The sequence below is a fragment of the Myxocyprinus asiaticus genome, chromosome 13 (assembly GCF_019703515.2).
Source record: "Myxocyprinus asiaticus isolate MX2 ecotype Aquarium Trade chromosome 13, UBuf_Myxa_2, whole genome shotgun sequence".
NCBI classification, from domain to species: domain Eukaryota; kingdom Metazoa; phylum Chordata; class Actinopteri; order Cypriniformes; family Catostomidae; genus Myxocyprinus; species Myxocyprinus asiaticus.
The window spans coordinates 851,589-872,558 of NC_059356.1; the positions used below are offsets into that span (position 1 = coordinate 851,589).

Here is a 20,970-nt window from a genome sequence, read left to right on the forward strand (position 1 = left end):
GGTGTGTGGGTGGGGGTGGGTAGGTGGGTGGGTGATTCTCACGAAACTTGTCAAGAAGATATCCAAGTCGGGGCCTGGGTAGCTCAGCAAGTATTGACACTGACTACCACCCCTGGAGTCGCGAGTTCGAATCCAGGGCATGCTGAATGACTCCAGCCAGGCCTCCTAAGCAAATAAATTAGCCTGGGTGCTAGGGAGGGTAGAGTCACATGGGGTAACCACCTCCTGATCACGATTAGTGGTTCTCGCTCTCAATGGGGCACATAGTAATTTGTGCGTGGATCGCAGAGAGTAGCATGACAATCCACATGTGGAGTCTCCGCGGTGTCATGCACAAGGAGCCACGTGATAAGATGCGAGGATTGTCGGTCTCAGAAACGGAGGCAGAGTTTTGAGGACCTACAAAGTAGTGGGAATTGGGCATTCCAAATTGGGAGAAAAGGGGGAAGAAAAAAAAAGACATCCTAGTCCTATTTTACCACAAAATCAAAAGAAACAAATATGCAAATATATTTTATATATAGAAAATGAAGCCTATTTTTAGGACCATTAAGATTTTTTTCATTGTGACATTATTTTCAGGACAGTTGTTCACATTTTAACCCCAGTTCTTATTACTGCATTATGAGAAAAGATGGTCATTGTAACGTTCTCATTACCACAACATCGAAAAAAAGAAAAAAGCAACAATATATTATTTAAATTGTAAAAAATGTAGCTGAATTAATAATAATGAAAAATTGTACAAAAGCATGTTTTTTCCCACTGTAATGCGATAAAAAATTACTGTGCAGTAATGAGAATCGTCATTAAAAACAATGGGAATAGTAAAAGTACAATATCAAGACACGTTATAGTTATGAGAATTGGTGGATAAAATGTGCTCAAGTGTCCTGAAAATAATGTTGCGATACAAAACATCTTAATGGTCCTAAAAATAGGCTTCATTTTCTTTGTATAATGTGATTCCATTTATTTATTTTTAAATTCTGCTAATTTGATTTGGTAATTATGGCCTGGACATTTTCTTTGCATGATTCGTGAGAATCAACCATGTGTGTGACGGAGGGATGGATAACACGTTGTGTATTCAGTCAAGTCTTCTGGATTTCCCCTATAATAATTACCTATTCAAGTGTCTCTCAGTGTCAGTGAGATGCAGTGCTCAGGAACAGCTTTCTTCTGAAGTTATGAGCCCACCGGTGCAGGGAGAGACATATTCTGGATGTAATTGTTGAAGACACAGTATCAGTACTGGTACTTTCTTTAGTTGGTCTAGTTGTTAGAACCCGTTAAACCATACATACACAACCATTTACCCAAAAGACACTCAAACAAGTTTATCAAAGTCTTCATGCTGTAAACTCTAGCTGCCATTAAAAGGCTCTGCTGTGGCTTTCACAACAGTAGCTGTGTGGGCCAAGTGCTGATGTTTTGGCAATAAAATGTCAGGACATCTTTATGGTGTTATCTCCGCTCGGCAACATTAGCATGCTGCTCCCCTCTCGCTCGCCTTTCTTTTTTCTCTCTTTTTTTTCTCACGCAGGATAAATGACCTCTCTGCAATCTCAATTCACTGCACTTCTATAGCGCTGAATGGACAGACTCAACAAAGGTTGACATAATTTTCTCAGGTTTTGATTGGTCTCCAGCGAGCCCCACAATGACATCATGCACCCCTCCCCCTCCTCTGCTGGATGCTGGATCGTCAGGGTGACGGTGGGCCGGCTTTGGCATCGAGATAGTTGGCTGGTGTTAATGAGTGCGGGCAGTGATGGCTGCGTCATGCCGTAAATTGTCCTGGGAAACACTGGGTGACAGTAGGGGAGAGCGCGCCCCCCAATATCCCTACACCCCCACTGCTGCAAGAAGTTTCATGTGGGATGTCCACAGGGAAGTTTCTACTGGATACATGCAGTCGTTACCTTAAAGTGCTATTTCTGCCTGATCTGACCCTTAAAAATAACTTTTGTTGGTGTTACTTAATTTAGTCATGGTTAATTCAGTCATACTACATCATGTTTTTACTTGAATAAAACAAGTTAATTTAGACGTTACCTCAAGAAGCATATGTTTAGATAACCTGACAAAACTTGCCACTTTTCTGAACACTGGGTGGCACTTTGATTGTGTTTATGGCCCTGGACATGGCTATCGGTCAATGGATGGGGTTGGTGTGTGTGTTGGAGGATATGGAGTGATTAAGGGCGCTGTGTGTGTGTTGGGAGAAACCTGCTGTGATTAATTTTTCCTGAATTAATTACACAAGCTTGTGCCAAAGGGGATTTTCTCCGTAATGCAGCACCACCTCCCTCCGTGTCTTTGTTTCCTCATGACTCCATCCAATCGCATGACAGGAATTAAAGCCCTAGTCACACCCATAAATTTGCAGCCCTTGCTCACATACAGCTCCTGCAAGATCTTTTGTCTATTTTTTATTTTTTTGTGCTCCAATTTAAAGAAATAGTTCCCCAAAAAATTATGTCATCATTTACTCACCCTCATGTCATTCCAAACCCGTAAGACAAAAGATGTTTAGTGGAATGTTCACGCTGTTGTTTTCCATTCAGCGACAGATCAAAGTGACCACTATGTCTGCCAAGCTCCAAAAACGACAAAAAAGCACCATTAAAGTATCATTAAAGTATCCCATATGACTTGTGCACTGTATTCCAAGTATTCTGAAGACATCTGATAACATTGTGTGAGACAAAAATTATTATTCTATGTAAGTCATTATTCTTCCCTGAAATCCTTCACTTCCTTGTTTAAAAAAAAATAAATAAAAAAAATAAATAAATAATCGGGCACTTTTAGAAGGGTCTCGCCAAGATGCTATTGGACAGTATGTTGCAGTGCACCTGTTTGAATATGCGGAAGTTACATAGGGGAAGACTTTCTCTGAATAAAAACTCTGAAAATTTTAGCTTCTGAAGGCTTGTATGATAGCGCATGAGTAGTATAGTGATTCTCAACCAGGGGGCCAGGGCCTCAGCAAACTTCCAAGGGGGCCTCAAGATGACTTAAAATGATTGCACACAAGTTATTAAGTTTAAATATAATAATCTAACTTAATTTAATCAATCTAAAAACCGAGGTGTACAACATCATTTGAAATTTTAATTCAACAACTCCCTTCAAAAATAGCTTTTATTAAAGAACATACAGTTCTTGAAACTTCTGGAATCACAAAATGAATTGCTATTCATTTTTTAATGCATTGACATTCTGAGTTTAAGGACTTGAAAACAAGAAGCTTTGTCATCATTACAGCAGGGGGACCTTCAAATATTGTCTTGGTCAATGGGGTGCCTAAGTGTCAAAAAGTTGAGAACCACTGGTAGACTACATTTATGATTTTTGGTACATTTATGGTGTTTTTTTTTTTTTGTTTTGTTTTTTTTTTGGCAGATGCTATTTGCACCCTGGTGCAAATAATGATATATGCTATTTACACCCCAGTGCAAATGGTGGCAGATATTATTTGCACCCCAACCCTGGTGCAAACAATGGTAGATACTAATTGCACCCATATTTAAATGCAAACATACAGTATATCACTGCAGTGCGTTTATTGTGTTTATTTAGAGTCCCACAGACACACTACATTAACCCCTAACCTTACCTTAGAAAAAATAACCTTGGTTTTACTACAGTAACCATGGTTTCATGTGGGAAAGAGTGCGATCGACAGACCCCGCCTCTGGATCAAACCCTTCTCAGCTCTCCGCGACATTCAACGTGATCAAATCACTGCAATAAAATCAACATTTATATTCTTTTTTATCTATTATTTTAAGTACTATTAAAGGAAATATTAAGATTGGAAACAGGAAATCGGATGGAAAAAAGAGTGGGACAAAATGCAGATTCAAACCACGGTCACTAGGACAACACTACACGCTCACACACCATCTTTACACCCCACGCCACTGCAGCAACATCTATTGGTTAGTTTGTCATATATTTCTGTGGTTCCACCAGACTATTGGGGTGCAAATAGCTGCCCTGTGTTGAAGTTGCTATTTACACCGGGGTGCAAATAGACACTCAGTTTTGTTTTGTTTTTTTCCTCAAGAGCCCCAGTCCCCATTCACTTTCATTACATAGAAAAGAGCAGCGTGAACAATCCTTAAAGGAATATTCCGGGTTAAATACAAGTTAAGCTCAGTCTATAGCATTTGTGGCATAAAATTGATTACCACATAAATTAATTTTGACTTGCCCCTCCTTTTCTTAAAAAAAAGCAAAAATTGGGGTTACAGTGAGGCACTTACAATGGAAGTGAATGGGGCCAATTTTTGAACGTTAAAATACTCACTTTTTCAAAAGAATAGCCACAAGACGTAAACAATATGCACGTAAACATGATTTTAGTGTGATAAAATCACTTGCTTCCCTTTTCTGTGTAAAGTTACAGCCAATTTTACAACTTTGTTGCCATGACGATGTAATGTCAACAAAGCCTAAAACGACTGTAAAAAAATATAATTTAAACAACTTTACAGATCAAAGAATACATGAGTTTTAAATGAAGAATTAATGTAAGTGCTTTTATAAACATATATGCTTCACATTTCTGACTTTAAACCCTCCAAAACATTACCACATTCACTTCCATTGTAAGTGTATTACTGTAACCTTTTACATTTTACATTTATTTATTTATTTATTTTTAAGAAAAGGAGGGATGAGTTGAAATAAATGTTTCTGGTAATCAGCATAATGCCACAAATGTTGTCGATTCAGCTTAACTTGTATTGAACCCGGAATATTCCTTTAAGCATCTCTTTTAGTGCTCCATGCATAATGTCACGTGAGTTTGGAACGACATGTGGTTAAGTAAATAATGGTTGAATTTTCATTTTTGGGTGAACAATCCCTTTAAATACAAAAGAACAATGTTTTATTTGTCATTTGTAGCTGAAAGTGAAACATTACTCTACATTTGAGACTGATTTAGTTTGATAAAGAGTGCTGGTTAATCACTTTGCGCTGGTTGTGTAAGGTGATCGTGATTATGTGCTGTTTGTCGTGTGTTAGAAGTGTGTAACGTCAACGTCTAAATGCCAGTGTTTACTGCAATAGCCATCCAGCCCTTTAGATGTTCTTTTCGCCAAAAAACATCCAGTGTTTCCCACAGGATTTTGTAAGACTGTGGTGGGTGGACCTCGGACCCTCCAGGGGGGCCTCGGGGCATGTAATGATGCATTTAATTTAAAGTTAAATGCATCAATCTGGTGCACTTTGAGAGCAAAATTAAGAGTCTAGATCTATGAAGAACTTTGTGCTCTTGTAAACAATTTTGTGCTCTAGTACTTTAATCATAAACACATTGCTTGTATAGATATGAATGGTGATGACACAGCAAAAAAGTCACACCCACAAAGCATAAACGAGACCGAGTTTAACGCAGTTCAAAAATGGTCAAAACGAAATCGACTAGAGCATATATTTGAGCCAGGACTCGACATTAAGCATTGTCATGTGCCTTTCCTCTGGACAAGTAAATTGGTCATTCACTTGTCTGAGTAAAAAAGTTACTTGTCTGGAGAGAAAAAAAGGAAATTTTTGTTACAAGCTCAAGTAACATGTTTATGTTGTATATTTTTCTAAAATTATGACCGATGCCCAACCTAATAGTGTACTGTGCAATCAACTCAATTCTCTGCGACAGAAATGTAAACTGCACTGGGTAGGGGAGGAGACTATTGTCATATGATAATAATTTTATGTTATTTATGGTAATCAAATAAAAAAAAAAAGCCTCCATCGCCATCATTTACAGCAGGGGTGCTCATAGTTCTATGGAATGACATCTACTTTTTCATCATGTTATTGCAGCAAGATCTACTATGTACAATAAACGCTATACATTATCAAAATACCAAAATTTCAGTAGTCAGTCGTGAAATTTGACGATTCTCAATACCAACTTCAATACCACAACAAATAATAACACTAACTAATATGTTAATTATGGAAGAATGGTTTCAAGTTCTTAAGTATTTATTCAAGACTAGTAAACAGTCAGTAATAAAATAACAATAAAAAACACCAATGAATAGAAATAGATTAAAAATAATAGAACAAAAAATACAAATTAAGAAAAGTCTGTGCTTTTTTAACAGCTTTAACAGTTTTTAACAGCAGTAGGCTATCAAGTATTCAAGTAAATGAAATGCAACATAAAACTACTACTGGTCTTCACAGTATGATTATAATACATTAATAATTTTTAAAGCTACTAAATTTACCCAGTCAAGAGCAGTGAGTGTTTTCTCATTTTCTTGTTATGGTTGTTTGATTATAATGACACACTACACTAGACGGCAGCAGGTCTATTAGCTTACATTTATACTTACAGTCCGACATTTTAATACAAATCTGATTTTTTTATCCGCTGTTTATGTTCACTTCACTGTCTGTGTTTACATGAATACCTCACCAAGACGGGCATTTTGGCGGAATTTTTTAATGTATTTGACCATTCAGGTGCGCATTAGCGTGAGCATTTTCGGAACACGCGCATGTTCAGCACACACACACATACGCCACCTGTCAATCAAACAGGGCGCAGCTGTTACTAGATTGCTAGCGAATTATGAAATTATGCACTCTGGATCATTTTCAACAGCAGAATAAGAATATGAACTTTCTAATAAGTGACACAGGCCTAGGCTATCACAAATATAGCTGGTTATTTTTGTATTTTGTTATTGACGTGATTGTCTGCTTGTCCGGTCGGGCAAGTAAAATTCTCTTTCACTTGCCCCTTCAAAAATCCACTTGTCCATTGACAAGTGTTAATTGTCGAGCCCTGTGAGCCATCAAAGAAATGAAGCAAAAGTGGTTACCTGTGTTGAACTTGCTACTCAGATGCTAAAAATAGTTATGTTGTCAGAGCCACTGGTAATAATGTTAATGTTACATAATTGGTTCCAGTGTGTATGTGTGTGAGCATGCGCGCGTACAGCGGGGGGTGGGGGGGCTGACTGACTGAGAGTGAGAGATGCTTTGCCAAAGCAACGGTGCAAAACACAACATTAGAGAACTTTTATGTTATTATGAGAAGTGTAAAAATATTTTCGGTTCATTATGAAACTGTGGCGGACAAATTAGACTGTGGCGGGTCTAGGTAATTAATGGGAAACACTGCACATCTGTCATTTTCCCAGCTGTGGTCCTCTGACCTTGCGCGATGAAATGTATTTTTCTCATTGGTGGAGCTCCAAAACCCCAACAGCCTTGTAGCTACAAGTACCACGTACAGACAAATGGCCGTTTCCCTTGGAGGAGCCGTTAATGAGAATAATTTGAGGCTGAAGCTTAAACAGGGCCCAAAGCTAAACCTCACTGGATGTGAATGCTCACACAGCTTGCTTTAAACTGCATCCAAACCGTTTCCTCAATATGCTCCCATGTCCCAAAGAACCACAGAGGAGTAAAAAAAAAAAGCCCACAGTTGCTCCTCAGCCATTGGAGCAGTCCCAGCGCTCACTTAAGCTTTATTTCTGGACTGTATGCTACTTCCTGTGACCTCACAGGTACGTTCAGAGACAGACTGTCGAAGACATTCCATCATTTGTTATGATTTAATCCGTTTCATCCGTTACCTGAACCAAGGACAGGTTTAAGCTTGGACACATCTCTTGGTGCCATAGTGACAAATGTTCAGCCAGTCTTCTTTTCACATTAGTACGCTCAAGTGATTTATTTCTTTTAATAGGCTCTATTAAATGGACTCATTGTAGCCCATTACTAACACCCGGGATGAACATTAGCCAAGACTTCCCGCTAGTTAGGATAGCGTTGATCTGCATGTCATCCTGTGGCGAGGACCGATTGGCTCTGAGTGCTTGGCAGTACGGGTCTCGGTTGTTGGGCTGGGCCACTGCTGGCGGAGGTCTGCCAGTTTGGACGGGACTTTCGTGTATCGGTTACTGCTGGCTGGTGGAGCATGTGTGGGTGTGCAGGAATATGAACCATGAGCTGGATCACTAGCGTTTGCTCTGTGCGTGAGAAACCTTTCTGAAGCTCTTTTTTAATCTCCTTTGACCTTTGATAGTATTCCCCTGCTTTTTCAGAGAGGATGTCAAATATAATTTCTTTATAAATCGGATGGTTGTGGTCCTGGATGCTTATTATTAATACAGCCTTCTAGTTGTGCTAAAAAGCGTGGAGGCAGCAGCTAGACTGATGTCCAAGAGAACCTGGAAATCCATTCAGCAGTAATTATCACCATCAATACAGAGAACCGGAGAAGGTGGGAAAGAGGGGGAAAGGGTTAGTGAGTACCAGCAGGGGGAAGCCTATGTCCTTAGAGCAGAAGTTGAGTTTGACCATTTTATGATTTACATTTTTTGTGGAAGCAAAAGTATACTCTAGATATAGAATAGAAAAGTGTTATTTTCATTTTATTACAGAGATGAGATTTGTATGATGTGTTTAAATGTTAAATTAGCTGAATATAATTCAGATTTAACCAATTGAATGATTCATGTGTAAGATAGGTTTAGGCATGTGTTAGCATAAGTTACTCAAAAAATTGGCAAGATCCAGTCTGATTGGCTGGTTTTACATAATTAAAGTCACAAGTTTGCATAGATAGAAAGCTTCCTATTTGCATTAGCTACAGTACAGTATAGTCTGATGGCTTCCTTACATGCCGTTTTCATGGGCGCTAGTAATGATAATAGTGAATGAGCATGCACACGTGCCCTATTTAAGAGTATTTAGAATTCACTAATATACACACCAACTAACAAAGCTGGGGTGTAAGCAGCATTTGCAAATTTGGTGGAAAGTTTTCGGGAAAGTCCATTTTATGCAAATTACTCCCAATATAAACATTTACATTACATTTACATTTATGCATTTGGCAGACGCTTTTATCCAAAGCGACTTACAGTGCACTTAATACAGGGACAATCCCGCTGGAGCAACCTGGAGTTAAGTGCCTTGCTCAAGGACACAATGGTGATGGCTGTGGGGATTGAACCAGCAACCTGGTTCAATCTGATTACCAGTTATGTGCTTTAGCCCACTATGCCACCACCACTCCCTAAACATATATAAAGTTTCATGAATGAGGTCTAATGAATGTACATATTTGTTCATTCATACATGTTCTTTTTATAACAGTGCTGTACTTTTCAACATCTACAAACAAGATGCTTGATTGCATGTTAATACACGATGTTTGCTGATAAATACCAGTTATATATCCAACAATGCATATGCACTCATCTTGACCTTTAATATCGAGTGTGATGAATGAACAGGTTGTTAAATTAACTGTGATTTTTAATATCTTTATCTTGACAGAATAAAAAAATAAAAAACTTCCTACATGGCTGAAATGCCTCATAAAGCACTGCCAAAAAACACAAGCATTTGTGTAATTGGACTTAACCCTCCTATTATCTTTGACCCCATTCAATGTTTAACATCTCTAAATACATGATTGACATCATTTTCTTTCTTTTTTTTTTGCTTCTTATTTAATTACTTTTCCTAATTTAATGGGGACAACTGGGTAAAAATAAAATTAACATGATGATATGTTTTTAATGGCCTGTACACATTTTGTAGCATCAGTGTTGTTTGGTGTCAATTTGACCCCAGGCTGTTTTAGCTGTATAAACATATAAGAAATATCAAAATTTTACATACATTTGTTTTGGATGATATTGAGGTCACTATAACATGCAATTTTATAATCTTCAAAAAACTCTGCTTTAGGGCCCTAACATAACCATACCTGTAGTGTTACGAGAACCACTGATAGTTCACACGACATGGGGGATGGGAAAACATAATTCCCACGCGAACTTTGACATTTACCGTGCTGTGGGGGAGGGGAAAACATCATTCTCATGAGGACATTGATCGTTTACCCAACATAGGGGAGGAGCAAACATATAAAAGCTTGCACAGCAACCTTCTAAACCATTTCTCTTGGTGCTCTCTCTCAACTGAAAATTACCTCTAAACAAAGGTTTTCTGTCAATGAGGTTTTGTCACAGTTCTTTGACAGTGAAAGTGACATAGAGGAGAATGTGTCTGAGACAGAGGATAATGTTGAGGAGGACCCTGATTATGAGGCATCCTCCTCTGATGAGAATGAGACTCTTAGTGTTGACCCTCCTGTTGTCTCTCAACCACCAGCAGACACATTAAATTCCAAAAATGGAAATTTATTATGGTCCCTCTCCCCACTTGAACGACAGGTTAGACTTAGCACTGCTAATGTCATCAAAATGGTTCCAGGCCCCACCAGATACACTGTCATGTCCAAGACATAAAATCAGCATTTGTGCTCTTCATAACACCATCAATCGAAAAGGATATACCTTAGATGACAAACTTAGAGGGGAGGCGTGTGTATGGGGACAGTTGGAAAGACTTGGATGTGACCCACTTGCAAGCCTACATTGGGTTGCTTATTTTGGCAGGAGTGTACAGGTAAAAAGGAGAAGCAACAGCAAGCCTTTGGAATGCTGACACTGGAAGGGCAATATTTCCAGCCACCATGTCTCTAAAGACATTCCATGTTTTCACCCGTGTCATACACTTTGATGACAGAGAAACAAGGCAGGGCCGACAAGAGTGTGACAAACTCGGAGCAATACGGGATGTATGGGACAAGTGGGTCCAGCGATTACCCTTTCTTTACAATCCAGGCCCCCACGTCATTGTGGATGAATGTCTGGTTGCATTTCGTGGGCGCTGTCCCTTCAGACAATACATACCAATCAAACCGGCCAAATATGGTTTCAAAATATGGGCAGCATGTGATGCACAGTCCAGATATGCCTGGAATATGCAGATGTATCCTGGTAAATCCCCTGGGGAAGCACCTGAAAGAAATCAAGGCATGAGGGTGGTACTAGACATGGCTGAAGGACTGAATGGTCATAACATTATATGTGATAATTGGTGAGGACCTTCTGAAAAGTTACCATGTTGGGGACAGTGAGGAAAAAACAAGCCGGAGCTTCCCTCTGAGCTTCTTGCGATGAAGAACAGGAAGGTAACATCTTCAATGTTTGCCTTCACTAGCAGAGCCACTGTCGTCTCCTATTGCCCCAAGAAAGGGAAAAATGTCCTGCTGATGAGCACCATAGAAGACAGAAAACCATAAATGGTCTTGGACTACAATGAAACAAAGGGAGGGGTTGATAATCTGGACAGGGTCACAGCCACCTACAGCTGCCGATGCATGACTGCCCATTGGCCCCTTGTCATTTTCTTCACCATCAGTGATGTGAGCACCTACATTGCCTTTGTATTATGGAGCAAAATAAACAAGGATTGGAACAGCGGAAAACTGAGTCGAAGGAGGATTTTCCTGGAGCAGCTGGGTTACGCGCTGGGGAAACCTCATATCGAGAGAAGACGGTGCCTTCCAAGAGCATCAACAGCTGCTGCAACTGTTGTGAAGGACATCCAAATGGAGAAACACACCACAGTGGTTCAAACTGCAGGCAGGAAATGTGGCAGGTGCCAGGTCTGTCCCAACAGAAATGACTCTAAGACCAGCAACACCTGTGTGAAATGCAAGAAATACGTCTGCAAGGAGCACACACACACTCTCTGCACATAATGTGCACAGTAGTGCGAACAAAAGGCTGGACTGTACCTTCTGGTGGGCTGTAGGAAAAATAATATGCTGTTCATATTCTGTCCTTGCTGTTCGAATTCTATCAAACTAATTGGGTGGGGTGTTATGTTTTATTTAAAGTGCTATTTAGGTAGTCAACAAAGAAACATAAAGTAACTGACACATAAACTTGGGTAAAAATCATATACTGGAGGTTTAAATTGCTGGAGTCAATATGACCCCAAGGATAAAAGATGTTAATACATTTGAGGATAACAGGAGGGTTAAAAAAATTAATAAAAATTGGCAGACCAGGGTAGTTGTCACATGGGAAGTTGTCATTATACATTTCTGCAACTATAATATTTCAAGTTCACAACAGTTCTGCATGAAAATTTTTCAGTTGAGAAATTGTTCCATTGTGTATATGATCTGTGGTCATTTCTGTATTTCAGTGTAAGTGTTCTTCTGTTGACTCATCTCTGTTCTCTGTTGTAGTTTAGACAGTCAGTATCACTCAGATCTGATGTGAATTGAATTGACTGTAGAGTTCAGCCCTGCTGAGATAAACTATCTGACATAACCTCATTCTACTGCATTGAGTGATTAGTGCCGTGCGATACAATCCATTTTACCTGAGTTCCTGTACCTGAGCTGCAGCGTGAGTTAATGTAGCCATGTATAAGGGATTGTTTTTAGTGTAGAGATGTATGCTGGTACCTGAGCGATGCTATCAGTGTGCTCTTGTGTTTAAGAGAAAGAATTACATCTATAGCTGCATGCACATAGGGTGGTGTACGTGTCCGGGTAGCAGTTTCAGGTCTGTTCAACAGTCAAGTGACTCATTAAAGGAGCCGGCGAATATGGGCAACTTACTGACCTCCTGAGCCCAGGACACTCTCAGGTCGTCTTTTCAGGCAGCACTTGAATTTCATAATTTGGTGTGTTCAGTTGACTGGGAGGTGTGGAAACCATCCATCAAACAGGGACCTCTAGGTAGTCTAACCAGGTTAAGTACACAGTCTCTCTGAGTGATACTACCAGACTTTACTCATTTATTCAAATTCTTACAGTATGAATTCCAACCTAACCAAAACATATGCCAAAAGATATACAATGTATGTTCCAAACGAAATACCTTAAGATCAGAAAAATGCAAATATTTGTGCCACTCATCTGAATATTGGATGGGATGCATCCCACTATGGCAGCCCCCCAGTGTCTATGGTGGTTACAGCCCTGGTACTTTGGGTCAGAGGTGGGAAAATGGGGTTTCTTGAAAGTTCAGCAATAACATTCTCAAAATAAATAAATCAGAATAAGAGTAAGCTTTATTGCCAAGTATGCTTACACACTCATGGAATTTGTCTTGGTAACAGAAGCTTCTGGTGCACAGAGAAAAACAACAAGAAGACAGATAATAAAATATAATAAGTGAATAAAATATATATTGAAAAACACAATAAGGCAAGACAAATAACAAATATTAAAATAAAGAGGTTATATAAAAATAAAGAGGTTCATTAATAATTCATATAGAAATTATACAATGTAAATCATTGATATGCAGTTATAACATCAATAAAAAAGCCAACTTTCACGCAATACTCGCCAAATGGTGTGCTGTGTCACCTCTCATGTTATAAATGCTTAATAACGCTTATTCAACATTGGTAACCTAGGAAAATGTGTCTTAAAGGTTTAGTTCACCCAAAAATGAAAATTCTCTCATCATTTACTCACCCTCATGTCATACCAGATGTGTATGACTTTCTTTCATCTGCTGAACACAAATGAAGATTTTTAGAAGAATATTTTAGCTCTGTAGGTCCATACAATGTAAGTGAATGGTGTCAAAATTTTGAAGCTCCAAATCCACATAAGGGCAACATAAAAATACACCAGATGACTCTGGTGGTTGAATCCATATCTTCAGAATTTATATGATAGGTGCTGGTGAGAAACAGATCAATATTTAAGTCCTTTTTTACTATAAATTCTGCTCCCTGCTCAGTCACCTCACTTTTAGTTTCTCATTCTTCTTCTTCTGTTTTTGGTGATTCATATCCTTTGTGCATATTTCCCCTTACTGGGCAGGGAGGAGAATTTATGATAAAAAAATGACTTAAAAATGTGTGTTTCTCACCCACACCTATCATATTGTGTCTGAAGATATGGATTTAACCACTGGAGTCTTATGGATTACTTTCATGCTCCCTTTATGTGGATTTTGGAGTTTAAAAATGTTTGCACCCATTCACTTGCATTGCATATTCTTCTAAAAATCTTAATTTGTGTTCAGCAGAAGAAAGAAAGTCATACACATCTGGGATGCCAGGAGGGTGAGTAAATCATGAAAGAATTTTCATTTTTGGGTGAACTATCCCTGTAATGTAAAGTGGACACATGAAAAAAATTTATTTAGGAGTTGCCAACATTAGTAACCAACGTACATAGAGTAAAGTTCAGTATAATTTAATGGTCATCAGGCTTTATTATATGATATATGCTGTGATTCTGAAGGACTAGGTAAATTAGAACACCACATAAGCTATTACAGACAAGACATTATAGTGATTTTAACAAAGTGGACACAAATGACATTATAAAAATCTGTGTTTTTTGCTGCATCGTGACATAAATCACAAATAAGTGCATTTTATGTTTTTGTTTATAATAAGTATAAATAAGTATATTTATTAAACATTGTGGCATGGGCGGATGTGGTCATGTGTCTGTCTGTCTCCCGCAGAGAGGGAAAACTATTTAGGCTTGTCACCTGGGCTGTAATTACTCTAACACCTGTCTCTCACTATAGAGATGGCGGAGGGAGACCTTATAAGGCACACCAGAGCGTCAGAACGGGAGAGTGACCAGTGATTTAGAGTGTTCTACCGAGTTTATGAGTTTTTATGTTATTTGACGGTTACCGTTGAGTGTGTTCCTATCATTAAAGAAACTGACCTTGAACCTGTTTCGTTGTCTCTTGACTCCTCCATTGCCCACAAACTCAACATTATCACAGTGGTGCTGAAAACCCGGCTTTGGAGGATAACACCATTATGGAGTCTACACCGTTGGATGAAGTTATCAAGTCCCTCGCCAGCATCCAGCAAGACCAACACCAAGCACTCATGGAGTTACGCCTGGAGCGGGAACAACAGTTCCAAGCCCTACTCCAGGCACAAGTGGATGACCGGCAGGTGTTCCGGAGCCTGAAGAAACACTCTTCCAGGTGGCCCACTATAACCCAATGACTGGTCACTTAGGGCACGAAAAGACTTTGAATCGTATAATGGCCCGTTTCTTTTGGCCAGGCATTCACGACGACAAAAGCGCCATTGCACCCTCTGCTGTTGATCAAGGTCCCCTTCAAGAGAATTGGCATGGACCTCATTGGGCCATTAGAGTGGACTGCACGCGTGCATCACTTTGTATTAGTTCTGGTGGACTATGCATCGCGCTATCTGGAAGAGGTGCCTCTACGCAACATCTCAGCACATAGTGTTATGGAGGCACTCTTCAAAATTATGTCCTGAGTGGGTATTCCAAAGGAAATCCTCACTGACCAAGGCACAACATTCATGTCACGTACACTACACAAACTGTACAAATTATTAGGTATTAAATCAATTCGCACCAGCGTTTATTACCCGTAAACTGACGGGTTGGTTGAACAATTTAATAAAATTTTAAACAATTTAATACAATTCTAAACAATTTTATACCTTGAAAAACATGATACGTAAGTTCGTAAACGAAGACGCTAGAAATTGGGATAAGTGGCTCGAACCCCTGCTGTTTGCAGTACGAGAGGTCCCACAAGCCTCCACAGGGTTTTCCCCATTTGAGCTACTGTATGGGCGTTGGCCGCGTGGTGTGCTCGATGTCATACGGGAAGCTTGGGAGGAAGGACCTTAGAATAGCAAAAAACAAATTCAATACATTCTTGACCTTAGAGAAAAACTCCACACTTTGGGGCAGGTAACACAGGAGAATTTGCTCCAAGTGCAAGAACATCAACGCCGACTGTACGACAGGGGCACTCGTCTATGGGAATTCGCACAGGGAGATAAAGTGCTTGTATTGCTGCCCACTTCGAGCTCCAAATTACTTGCCAAGTGAAAAGGACCCTTTGAGGTCACACGATGAGTTGGAGATCTAGATTATAAGGTTAGGTGAAAGGATAGGGGAGGGGCACATCAAATCTACCACCTCAACCTCCTCAAACCATGGAGGGAGGCGGTACCTGTAGCCTTGGTGATGGTAGTTCTGGAGAGGGCGGAGCTCGGGCTGGAGGTGACTCCCAAACCAAGTTAATTCACCCACTACCCTGTGGAGACCACCTTTCACTGTCGCAGCTTACAGACATTGCCCGGTTGCAAGCGGAATTCGCGGACATGTTTTCACACCTTCCCGGTCGCACGAACCTTATAGAGCACCATATTGAGACCAACCCGGGGGTGGTGGTTTGTAGCTGCCCCTATCGTCTTCCTGAACACAAGAAAAAGACTGTTCAGGAAGAATTAGAGGCAATGCTGGAAATGGGCGTAATACAAGAGTCGCACAGTGATTGGGCCAGCCCGATAGTTCTGGTACCAAAGAGCGATGGCTCTGTCCGGTTCTGTGTTGACTACCGGAAAGTGAGTGCGGTGTCCAAATTTGACGCTTACCCAATGCTGCGAATTAACGAGTTACTCGATCGTTTGGGCATGGCTCAATTTTACTTGACGCTGGACTTAACAAAGGGTTATTGGCAGATCCCTTTTACTCCAATATCCCGAGAAAAAAACAGCTTTTTCCACACATTTGGATTACACCAGTTCGTGACGCTTCCATTCGGTTTGTTTGGAGCCCCGGCCATGTTTCAGAGCCTCATGGACAAGATCCTCAGAATGCATACATTATATGCTGCTGCATATCTAGACGATATCATCATTTATAGTAATGACTGGCGGAGGCATATGCAACATCTGACGGCTGTCTTGTGAGCGCTGCGGCAGGCAGGACTCATGGCAAACCTGAAGAAGTGTGCAATTAGGTGGGTGGAAGTTAGGTATCTGGGGTTCCACTTGGGCAGGTGACAGTAGTTCACAGGTTAGTAAAACCACAGCGATCGCAGCTTGCCTGACGCCCACGACCAAAAAGGAGGTAAGGCAGTTTTTGAGGCTGGCTGGCTACTACCGGAGGTTTGCGCCTAGTTAATCTGATATCACCAGCCCACTGACTGACCTTACTAAAAAGGGGGCTCCCGATCCAGTCCAGTGGACAGAGTCATGCCAACAGGCTTTCCTTAAGGTAAAGTCTGCACTTTGTGGGGGGCCACTGTTACATGCACCTGACTTCTCTCTCCCCTTTATTTTGCAGACGGATGCATCTGACAGGGGGCTGGGGGTGGTACCATTGAGATGGAGTGTCTTGCAATTAAGTGGGATGTTCTTACCCTCCGCTACTACCTGCTGTGGTGGGATTTCACCCTCTGTTCAGATCACGCTCCCCTGCAGTGGCTCCATCACGTGAAGGATACTAACGCGCGGATCACCCATTGGTATCTGGCTCCTCAGCCCTTTAAATTCGAGATGATCCACAGACCGGGGGCGCAGAAGGTTGTGGCTGACTTTCTCTCCAGAAAAGGGGGTAGGCAGGCCAGATGTTGCCCCAGTCTGAGGTGGGGGTATGTGGCATGGGGGGGCATGGTCATATGTCTGGTAGGGAAAACGGTTTAGGCTCGTCACCTGGGCTGTAATTACTCTAACACCTATCTCTCATTATAGTGATGGCGGAGGGAGACCTTATAAGGCATGCCAGAGCTTCAGAATGGGAGAGAGAGTGACCAGAAGGCACGAGAGAGAGTGACCAGTGATTTAGAGTGTTCTATTGAGTTTATGAGTTTTTATGTTATTTGACGGTTACTGTCGAGTGTGCCTGTCATTAAAGAAACTGACCTTGAACCTGTTTCGTTGTCTCCTGACTCCTCCATTGCCCATGAACTCAACATTATCACAAACATTTTTACAATATCATTGCTCACTATTTGGCAAGTATTATTTGAAAATCACCTTTTTTATTCATTTTGTTATAACCGCATATACAATTCCAAAATAGTTGAGACATTATAAAAAATGCTCTTTAAAAAATGATCTCAACTCGTCAAATTGTTATTAGTCTTAAATTGCCCCTGTCTCAACTTATTTGGAGCGTGTGCAATCATCTGATTTTAAATTACTGTACATTTTCAAAAAACAATGAAATTGCACAAGATAAAATGTCATAAAATGTGTAGTTGTAGTGCTTTCAATATAGCAAAGGGTGAAAATAATTTACAAATCACTCCTTGTTGTTTTTATTAGCATTTTTCATACTGTCCCAACTTTTTCGGAATAAGGGTTGTAAATGAATTATAATGCATTTGTAAATGACTTATTAGTCGTTAATTAACCCCTTTATAAACCATCATCAGATGTACAGTTAGCTATCTAAACCTGTTGCCACACCTCCGCCAGTGCCTTCAGTCATCAAGCTGGGAGCTACCCATCTTAAATGTTTCACTCTATTAATCCCGGAACATCTCCTGGTGCTGGGGCAGTGGTCAAGGACGTCTCCCTGCCACACCCGCTGCTGGACACCGGACCCTTTCCATTGCTTCTTGTTCTTGCATTCCATTCAGTACATTCCTCTTTACAGGCCATACCATGCAGCCAGGGTTTGATTACCCTGCCCACAAGAGCAGTCCTACCCTACATCCAAGGCCTCTTCTCTGTTAGAAAAGACAAGCTATGAACTATCTGACTACACCTACCACCCCCAACAGATTAAGTAGAAGAGCAATGTGCGAAGCGAGTCATGAAACTGCGTCAGCCACCCCTCTAAAGCCTAGCTTGGCATGGTTTTGCTCCCCAACTCAATCCCTCTCCATAAACCCCCAGATAAGAACCAAGTTGGTTAACATAAATAATTCCTCTGCCCCATACTACCTTACCATATTCATACTTTCTCACTTTTGCACACCCCACTTTTGGTCCTTCCTTTTTAACCAGAGCCAGAAGATTTTTTAATAGGGCTGTTGCCCCTTAGACTTCATTATTAGTGTATTACTGTGCACACATGTTGCCTTTGCTTAAATGATAGTAATGCAATGTAATCTGCAGCAGGCTATTGATGCTGTCTGTAGAGCTTTGTCATTTAACTCTGAATATTCCTTTAAGAATTCATTCAAACAGAGACTGCTAAGTGACATGCTAACCAGGTTAAGGATCTGATTGCTCTGCAAATGCAGGGGTCTGTTTCTCTTCTCCTGGGGTAATGAGGATGCTCTCTGGCTCCCACGGTAGCTCCCTGTGCTCTGATAAATGGTGTCAGGGTCAGCCAGCAGGTCGATAGCCATGCTATCTGTGTAAGCAGCACCCATGTTTGCTGATGGTGATGGACCATTAGCTGATGGAGCTGTTTTTTCCTTCTTTTTCACATATATTAAACTGATGTGTAACATGTTTGCACACTGCAGGAAGAGCATGCACTAGTGGCTCAGAGTTTAAGGCAGGTTAAGGCACAGAGGAATGTTGATGTAGTTTTGAAGGGCTGCATGTTTTAATTGTATTTCCTGATTCATGATCAGATACTGAACACAGCCATCTCCACACTAAGGCCACACTAACTTGCAAATCAAAGACATTGCGATTATGAGAGGGGAATCGCCGGCAAATGGACGTTTCAAATAGAAAGTGACGTGAATGATCGCCATTGCACATTCAGGCCTTTACAATAGCAGGTTCTAATCGACAAGCAATTTTACCCCTGTATGTTAAGTGGCACAATGCACCTTTAAGACGGTTTGTCTTTCACCCTTCATGAATGAGAAGTAGTACTTTACAAGTTTGCAAAACGACAAGCAAACAAGCTCTCTAATTGAGTGGATTTAGAAAAGAAAACAGATTTTTCTACAAGCTGCAGCAGCGATGATAAGTTTGTTGTTGATTTGTTCAAAGAAAACATTTGAGACACTGGACAAGTTGACTGGCAGTTTTATCAGTTATACACAGTCTGAGGGGTTATTAGAAAGATTATAGTGTAAAAAAATGTAGCAAAGCTACATTTGCTTATAAACATTGTGTTATGTACATGGGCTGTTCTCACTGCTACCATCAGGCAGGCGATATCGCAGCATCAGGACGCGCACCAGCCGACTCCATGATAGCTTCTTCCCCCAAGCAATCAGACTTTTGAACTCTTGATCTCCCATGATCAAAATACATCAGCACTGCACTTTATTACTCTTACTCTTATATCTCACACCAGACTGTCATAAATTATATTATTATTATATATATTCTCTCTTACCAACTTACTATCAACCGACAGCCTGAATGTCAATACAGTACAATACAGCCTACTGTACATTCTATATATACTACTATATATACTTTTTTATTTTTATTGAATAATGTGTATCTATATTGTGCGTATTGTATACTGTACAGTGTATGTTATTATTTGTATATTGTTGTGTGTAATTATGTGTATATTAGACTTTAATTGTCTTGTGTTAATTTGATGTTATTGTAAATTGGTACTGTCTCATCACTGTCATGACTGCTATGTTGATCGGAACTGCACCCAAGAATTTCACACACCATCGCACTTGTGTATATAGCTGTGTGACAATAAATGTGATTTGATTTGATTTGACATATATAACAACTGTTAAAAAAGATGTGAATTGAAACAATCATGATTGTATCTTATTGCCATGTACATTATGGAAGCCAAGGAGTGCCATTTACAAAAGAATGAAGGAATAAATTATCAATCTATTAATTTGAAAATAAAAATGTGAATAAATAAACCAATTTATAAAAGGACAAATAAACAGACACATTTAAATTTGAATAAACCAATTTATAAATGGACAAATAAATAGACACATTTAAATGTGTTTATTTAATTCATGTTTTAAAATGTACTTTTATTTAGCAATAAAACAGCACATTAATAAGTCATTTTTAAATGCACCTTTTAAATTGCGTTTTAAAAAGCATTTGGCAATTGCTTTTCTTCATTCATTTGCCAGTTGCTTTTCTTCATCCATTTGCCAATGGTTTTCTTTTCTTTTTTGTTTTGCTTTTCTTTTTCCTTTTCTTTGTTTAATTGAGAATCGAGTTAAAAAAATGCCATTGAACTTTCGACTCAGTTATAAGACACCCCCCCTCTCCCACGTGCCACTCGAAGAGGATGTAAGATGGCCTGTCATTGGATGACGGTATGAGCAGTTTACATGATATTATTGGATCTGTGAAACTGTGCGAATCCCGCGCATAAGAAATGGATGCAAAGCATATCAGAAGTTAATGGTGGCTCATTCACTGTTG

The 20,970-nt window shown here is 40.0% G+C and overlaps 1 long non-coding RNA gene across 5 annotated transcripts in view; it reads left to right on the forward strand.

Annotated features, from left to right (window-relative positions):
* LOC127450435 (uncharacterized) overlaps positions 1-20,466 on the forward strand; it is a 176,523-nt gene extending 156,057 nt beyond the window's left edge. For 2 of the 5 annotated variants that reach the window (XR_007898982.1, XR_007898986.1), the window contains one exon: positions 16,973-20,466. This is a non-coding gene — a long non-coding RNA (uncharacterized LOC127450435). The remainder of the gene's footprint in view (positions 1-16,972) is intronic. The other 3 variants (XR_007898984.1, XR_007898985.1, XR_007898983.1) reach the window with 3 other exon arrangements.
* Positions 20,467-20,970: the final 504 nt, after the last annotated feature.